The following is a 9154-nucleotide window of genomic DNA, read 5'->3' as shown; positions in this document are numbered from 1 at the left end:
CTTTCAAGAAAAATTATATCGTATTAGTTTCACTTTGGACATTTAAAAATCTTACTCTAATTATCACTCACCATTACTCCTAGGTAGAGAAAAAGCAATAAATTTAGATGGAAAGAGTAATGGTTTTATTTTGTATTACAGTGAAATAATGTTTTGACTTTTAATTCTTGACACAGACACAAATCACTCACAGATTAAATAAATATAAATTTAATTATAGGCCTACCTGTTTTGGAGTGGTATTTTCTTAAATGTATTGAAATTATTTGATTAGAAATTATGAAAATGTGTTAAAAACAAAAACATGAACAAAACTATATTTCTAAAATTTATACAAAAAATGATTGCCAAACCAGCATTTGACCAGATATTTACTAACTAAGTACTTCCCAGTAATTTCCGGTATCAGAGATGCAACTTTTCCTTCTCGTGCTTGAATTCCTTCTTTTATTTAAGTCAAAATGTCCGCACTTTTAATTATCTTCAGCCCATTTTATTGAACTTTTTATCCAAATTTACACATTATTACAGGCATTTTTTCACAAAGTTTCAGGCTTTTGAGTGGCCCAAACTGGCATCTCTGCGGTTTGGTATTCCCCGGTATCACCCTAGCCGGAAAATTAATTTACTAGAATTTGGCAATAATGGACAACCCTCAATTATATTGACCTATTTCCCAACTATATAATTATTAAAATGTTTATTTTGTTAATTCTTAAAACATAGGCCGAATACTATAGACCTGATTGATTGCATGAAATCATTTTCATGATACTATAAATTACCTATTTGTGCATGCTCAAAGATTTGAAATGTAATGTATATCTGGATTAAGTTTCGATATAAATGTTTCAAGTACCGTATATTAAAACATGCATATCCAAAGAATATCCCAATTTATGGGCTCATAAGAATTCTGTCAGGTTTTGTATGGAAATTGTTCAAAATAATATTCATTTTTTGGCTTCCTATACCATTTTGTACTTTGTGATAATTATTCTAAGTTGTAAACATGGTAAATGAATGAATTGAGAGATGTTAAGAAAATTCATTATTCAATAAGTTGATTTCAAGAGATGCACGTTGCCTTGGTACTAATTTTATGATAATTATTATATGGTGCCCAATATTTTGTGGGCAAATTAATTTACTGGGTGGGCACTTTTGGGCAATGGACAAGTTGAATTTACTGGGTGGGCAAAATAATTTACTGGGTGGGCATTTGCCCACCCAGTTAACATGTTATTTACCTCCTGGCCCGTGTTTTTAAATCCACACAGGAAAAAAAAGAATGTTCAGCTATATCCGGACATTAACATCCCTCTTACCTTCTGAGTGTTTCCCCGCCCCATCCTAATTTAAGTGGAACTGGTAGGGATATGAAGGGTAGATAATCTTAACTTTTTTCACAGGCATGGTGTTTTTTCAGAACACACAAAGACCGAAAAGGCGAATGATAGAAAGAGGGAATAAAAACGAATGAAGAAAAAAAGTAGCAAAAGAACAAAATGAAATTCTGAGAGAAAAACAGTTGGCTACAACGAATTCGCAGAGGATAAATGTAGCGTGTCAAACATCGTCAGACCAGATGGTCCATTTGATTCATTTAAGGGTAGACGAGGTATTGTTGGTCGAAGCAACATTAAAAATCGATTTTCATTATCTATATCAATATATTATTAAAAATGAACGCCTTGATGTTTTGCAAAAGTTCATTCTACAAATCATATACTTTGCAAACTTGCTTAATTTATTGTTGTTAATGAGTTATGTACGTTTTAGAAAAGTGTTGTTGTTTCAGCCCTCTTTACAACGTAACTCAAGAACCGCAGCACCTATAAAAGTGTATCTGTGATATTTATATTCTTCTACACGCTCGCTATGAATTGAGCAATGCAGTTTTTGCCAAAGCTCACTACCATTCATAAGATGCTGTGAACTACCAAATCACAACAGTTTAAAATAATTAATAACCTTAATTGATTCATTTATGGTTTGTTAAAAGTTATAAATCCATTAAACTATTGAACATTTAAACTTATACCAAATAGACCATAAAACTGGTTAACATTCAGATTTATATTGCCTGTATGTCGTCTATCACACTGACTGTAAAAAATGTACAATATTGTAATTTTGTTATGTAGAAAAAAAATGAGAGATCATGGCAACAATGTTATATGCAGTGAAATCGGTAAAATATTGGCTAAAAACTTTAATAACTTGGTTTGTGTTTTATAGGTCGGGCTCAAACACTATGAAGCGTGCAACTTGCTAAACTTGAGTCCAATCCTCGTTTACGGAGTTTAGGGATAGGGTGTACGGTTGGGGTAGGGCAGTCTTGTAATAAGACCAGTAGAGTTGCACCCTATTCGGTAATCGCTCTTAACTAAATTGTCCCGAAAACGAGAAAAAATCTTTCGTGATTAGCAAATGCGTTTTTGCTTTTCAGAAAAAACAATAAATAAAAGGGGTCAGGGCGTAAATGTGATATGCAGTAGAATGAGTAATTTGCTTATAGAAACACTTAGGGATGAAATCAAAACTTGACCGGCGGTTCCATCCGGTTGCTACGGTTCTAAACAATGGTAACCGGACAGAACGCCGGTCGAGTTTTGATTTCATCCCTTAACTTGGTTTCTTTCCCAGTTCAGATTCAAACGAAATGCCCGATTTTACTTAGTAGCCTATTGCTAATCGCCCGAGTTAAACCACTTTTTGCCATGTTCGCACATATCAAGTTTAAAATAAACTCTCATGCTTTACGTCATGCTAAGCGGGTGGAACTTGACCACCTCCTCCCCCCCAAAAATGGGACGTGATTGGAATCATGGCTCGTGAAGGGGCTCGAAAGACCGGGACAATAATTGACAAAATTGCGATGTGCATCTTCTTTTTTCTTTAAACCTAGTGTCACAAAATGGTTCACAAGATATCCATATCTACGTTTCGGAAAAAATACCTATACACATGCATCTTAATTTAAGAGTTTTCCGCGCCACGCGCAAAAATCACGATAAATTGCCACTTTTTTTTTTAGTGTAAAAATGATACACAAAATGGCTTCAGTTGAGACTCCGGATCCGCGGACTTTTTTTTTTCTTTTTTTTCGCTGGAAGCGTTCAACTCGAAGTTTTCATTTTTCAATCTTGCAAATTGTTTGTAGGTTTTCGTACGTACAATAGCCTGAATTTGAACTCTTATATTGTTTAATGGATTTATGACTTCGTTAAACAAATCTGATAGATGTTTCTAACTTGCCATGATTACGGTAATCAAATACGGCGTTTAAAATGAATCCTCAACTAGTCAACTTATCTTATAAGCCAAGTATGTGTCCCAAAAATGTCGGTTTGAAGGAAAATACAGATAGGCCATAGTATTAGCTCATATATCATAAAAAGGTTAAAATTTCTCATAACAAGCTGATTTTTTCAGGATAGGTCCAGGAATATGTATAGAATCAAATTCCAAAAGTCCCCGAGAATCCTCTTTGTGCTTCCTTCAAAATCCAAGATGGCGTCCAAAATGGCCGCCATTTTCAGTTTTTATCATAATTTTGCCCCAGACATGTTAAAATCACAAACAAAGCATCTAAATATATGTTTTGAGGTACAAGAAATGTTTTAAAAACATTTGCAAGAGGTTTCAATGATCCTAAGTAGCCAAAATCCAAGATGGCGTCCAAAATGGCCGCCATTTTCAGTTTTTATCATAAAAAGGTCAGTACCAACTCTCTCACATATTTGATGAATTCCTGACTCAGGGATCAAGAAAATCCCTTGAAAGAAAACAGACTGACAACTCTAAGATCAACGTTGGAACTACTTCTAGCGTCGGTTGCCAATAGCAGTCACTACCCATCAAGTGTTGATAAAGACAACAGGTGTTGTACAAAAGTAAGTGAACTTTCTGGATCAGATACAAAGAACTTTGTTAACCAATATCGAATTGCATTTTGAATACGAGAAATGTCCAAACAATTTGTAGTTTTTGCCATTATTAACATTTGCTTTTTTTTTAAATTTATTTTGCTATTTAACAGTCCTCGAAGTAAACTTAATTAATCTAATGATGTGAACTTCAAAAAGACCTAGGCCTAAACACAATTGGTAATACACGGCAAGTGATATTACGGACCATGAAGATTAACTAAATTCATGATTTGGTATTTTATTGACCACAATACATTATTTGCTCCTAGCTGAATGGATACCAATTCAAAACCACATCAAACTACAAGATAATGCTCAATTCAATTGTTCGTTTGGTCTATTGCTTATCACATACATTTTTTATTCATATTTGGGTGAATAATTATGTTAATAATCAATAGCTAGTTCAAGATTAGCCCGGGGATGAATATGCATTCTGTGAACAAGGGAGATTGATTGTCCTACGTCCACCCTGTCAACTTCCTTTTTCAGTGAATTTAACAGTACAACAGCAACTTCTTTTGTTCCAGTGGCTATTTTAACGTGCCTCCTGGCACGTTCGTGCAGTGAGATGAAAAATCCGTGCAGTGTCAATTAAAAATCCGTGCTTAAAATGTGCAATATAGCTTGTAGAGCCTTTCTTACGCCAACTTTCAAGTAACATTTTTTTCGCGCGCTTTTGAGAGCACTCAACACTTAATCGACACTTCAGCAATCCTTTTCTTGAAAACAACATAGGGCAGATGCACATAGAAATAGTTTGGCAACCGCTACCTTAGAGCAAGCGTGTATACAGAGGGTGCCCATCCCCAAGAAGGAGAAAAAAAGGAGAATTGGTAAAGGAGAGAAAAGGGAGCAAACGAGAAGAGAAATGTTAAATATTATTGCACCTAGGTCTAAGTGAGTCGACCCATGTCTGTATAAATATCGGCGGATCCAGGTTTTTGTATAGGTTGTTTTGTATGGGTTTTTGGATCCAGGTGTCTGTGTCAATTGAGGTACAAGATTTGGTTGGATATGTTCTCCCCAACCCCCAAAACAAATATAAAGACATATTGGAAGCCACATGAAAATATGCCATTAACAGCAAAATTATGATATTTTGACGGCCATTTGGAATGAGGTACAGCAAAGCTCCTCCACAGAGATGAGGAAAGTTATCCCAGATGGATAAGGAAATCCATATGGATTCGTCACAGAGGTGACAAAGCAATGAACATCCAAGGGGACGCAGCATTCATCCTCAGTCACAGTTATGACCATTTGATCCAGAACACTTCCAGAAACACTACATCTTCTAGAAACACCACCAGTGTTGCTGGATCAAGTCATCACTCATGATTAGGAAACCAGACAAGTAGGTTTCGAAACGTCGAGTCTCCATAAAATGTGAGTAGGCCTACTTTGTACATGGATATGTTTTATAGAACTAAGCTACGAATTGAACATAATAGAGTTTTTGAATTAAATCTAATACTGGAACTTTGCGACCTTGAAATGTCAACAGAGAAAATGGAGCTCATATATTCTCCATATAATACCCTTAGGTAAAATGATCTTAACTTAAATGCGGATAAAACTATTTTGATCAATATATTGAGTCATTATATTAATGAAAGTGAACATAATCATGATTGATCTTGAAATGCCGTGTCAACAGAGACAATGGAGCTCATCTATTTTCGAGGCGTCTGGGCTCTGGAATGGTGTGTAAAGTGATAACATCATCCCCAAATGTGGTATACCGGACTTACCATTTTATGGGCCATTGTGAAACACGTTTTTACTTCGATACCGCTAGTGTATTTTAACTCAACTTCCGAAGCTTGGGAATTGGATTATTTTGATACAGGCCTCACCATGCTCACTGTGAGGTACAAAACACAATATTCGAATAAATCTGATCACCTACCTTCAAGTAGACCTACAAGCCTAATTAAAAAGAATAATAACTATTTTGTCCAATATATTTAGTGATTGAACGAATTAAGGATCAACTATTTTAATCTGTTCCGAATGGTAGTGAGCTTTGGCAAACATTGCATTAATCATTTCAAATAGCGAGCGTGTAGAAGAATTCCAATATCACAGATAGACTTTTGTAGATCCTGTGGTTCTTAAGTTATGTTGTAAAGAGGGCTGAAACAACAAAATTTTTGTAAAACGTACATATCTCATTAACAACAATTATCATTATTATTAAGTTTTCAAAGAATATGATTTGTAGAATGAACTTTTGCAAAACATTAAAGTGTTATTCAATAATAATTATATTGATTTAGACAATGAAAATCTTTTTTTTTTGTTTTTTTTAACAGTCTACCCTTACAGTGAACATGATCATGATCTTGAAATGTCAATAGAGAAAATGGAGCTCATCTATTCTCCACTTAGATAAAATGATTTATATATCTTAATTTCAGTGCTAATATAACTATTTTGCTCAATATATTGAGTGATTAAATGAATCATGATCTTGAACTGCCGTGTCAACAGAGAAAATGGATCTGATCTATTCTCCATAATACTCTTAGATAAAATGATTAATCTTAATTATTTATAGCAAATTATAAGGCTTAAAATGAAGAACCTTATCAAAATTTATGTGCATAAACATTTACGTATTTAGTAAAAAATACGAAAGCTGAAACTTAATATAAATGGTATTATCACAACAATAATTTATTTCATAATTATGTTCACGATTCACCTGTTAAATATACTGTACTTGTACTAGATCATCTCGTCTTATTTGTGTATAAAAATTAAAGTATAACTTCAGTTCACTTCTCTTCAAATGGAGATATATTATTTACAATGATATAATAAATAATATTTATAATGATATACTCCGTCAGATTTACAATACGAAATTTACTGAATTACTTATGAACGCCAGAAATTCGACAGTAATAAGATTTCTTCGACCTCACCTGTGTTACAAACTCTTCATACACGCTCGTTTTAAGGAAAAGTAAACCCCGTAAATAAGTTCATCACGATTGTCAGTAATATATATTACGATAAACAAATATTTTGGGTAAATGATGTTAATACTGTTTCATGCTACATCGTTGCACTTTCTGAAATTGACTGACCAATTTTCAAAATCCTCATAGTCTGCTTCATGTTGGACGCCGGTGGCGCTGTTTAAGGATTTAGGAGCTGGTCAAAAATGTGCGGTAAAAAGTGATTTTCCTATCAATACGTAACGTCAGTAATTGAGGTACGAGGGATGAACACTTAACAAATGTTTGAATATCGCATGGTCATTAGCCAACCAACAACACTGTATTGCGTGTTGCGAAAATTAAAAAGTGGAGGAAGAAGATTTCACAGAATTTTTTATGGGTTGTGGGCACGGTGTTACGACAATGTTGAAATTCAGCCGGCAATATGGAAAATAATGAAGCTTGAACATGGCCAAAGTGGCCCGAAAATTGAGAAAAAATGCATGTCACAATCACAAAAATGTTCATATCATCAAACAAAAAAACGCGGGCGTCAAAAATGGGTGTCATGTTAAATAATAACTAAAGATAGCTTGCTGAAAATGTCATGAAATTTGGTAGCTGTATATGCCTTATATATGTCTGTATATGCCTGTATTTTTTTCCTATAAACACACTTTCTCTATTGTCGGTTATTTATCTTGAAAAAATGCTGCATGCACGAGTGAGCCACTGAGTGAAAATAAGGTTGCTTTAAAACCCAAAACTATCGAGCCACGCGTAACGGTAAATCTTTGGACGCCAGAACTATAGACTCCTGGTTCTAACTTCGGTTTATATATTTTTTTAATGCTAATTTTGAAACTTTTGTTAAAGCCATAATAACCAATTTCGGTAAAATATCAGTTTAGTTATTCTTTTCCAAAAATAATGAAAATATTTATAATACTATAACAACTGCCAGGAAGGTTTTCTGGTCATTTGAAGCAGAAATAATGAGGCAAAATGAAAGAAAAAGAAAACATCAATTATCTTGACCACTGCTGTTCTCGAGGATTTAATGTCTTAATAAGACATCAAAGAGGCCCTCGAATTTGGCTGATTCCAAGTAGGTGTAAGCCACGGGTGTAAGTTGATGGGACGTGCAATTATTGCAAATATGCCTTTCAAATATCTCATGATTTGATAAACGTATAAACATGATAAAGAAAAAAATGCAGGTAAGACCAAGGTAAAAAACGTATTGCATTGATATTTTCAAATAATTATAAATGACCGACCTTCACCCACACACACACCCACCTCACCCTACACACATAACAAGATAAGAGAGTGGAGACAACAAAGATTCGAAATCTAACCACTACACCACAACAACCTGTTATACAATACTCGTACTTTTTGCAACCTTATTTCTCATTCAGTGTCTCACTCAATAACAATCCTTTTAAAATTGATTGTACTTCAGTAAAATGAGGTGATATTACTTTTTATATTAACTTCAATATTTTATAAGACAAGGAAGTGTTTTGCATTAATAAAAACATCACTGCACGATTACTAATCGATATATGGACATGGCCGGCTGGTGACACTGATCACAATGGTCACGCATGATTACGACACGAGGCCTCTTTGAAAGAATCTTTTCAACCTACGACTCGATTATTACACCAATGAAAATTTAATAAAAGCTGAAGTTAGTTAATGACTATCATTACAGAAAAGCATTTAGCCCGCGTTTGCTCGCAGTTGCAGATACAATCATCTGAGTAATCGTAACATCTATATTGTCTCCTTTTTAAAGCTACTTCGCGCACCATAAACATTATTTTTTCCGTAATAATTCAACTTTTGATACGTTATTGTTTGCTTTATACTCGTGTTTCATATCTTATCTATGGGCTCAATACGGAAATAAGCGAGAAATGACTCGCGTATTCCCCTTTTTGAGTGTTTTCCAAAAAATCGTATTCGCCGGCATATTTTCATCATTTGGTTAAAATACCGGAAGTGAGCTAAGTTCCTGTCGTACTGTTAATACATGTATGTATTTATGAATGAGTGTTATAAATGGCACTTACAGCGAGTAAAGCTCTATAGTAAAAAAAGGTGGGTTCAAAATTACTACAACATTGTCACTCATTAAATTTTGTCTTGAAATAACCGATCTTGGAACCCGACCCCGCCCTATCCCCTCCCCCACATAGCACTTTTATAGTGTTATAACATAACATTATAAAGCAGAATATCTTAAACTTACCAACT

The sequence above is a fragment of the Amphiura filiformis genome, chromosome 2 (assembly GCF_039555335.1).
Source record: "Amphiura filiformis chromosome 2, Afil_fr2py, whole genome shotgun sequence".
NCBI lineage: Eukaryota > Metazoa > Echinodermata > Ophiuroidea > Amphilepidida > Amphiuridae > Amphiura > Amphiura filiformis.
This window is presented reverse-complemented; position numbering follows the sequence as displayed.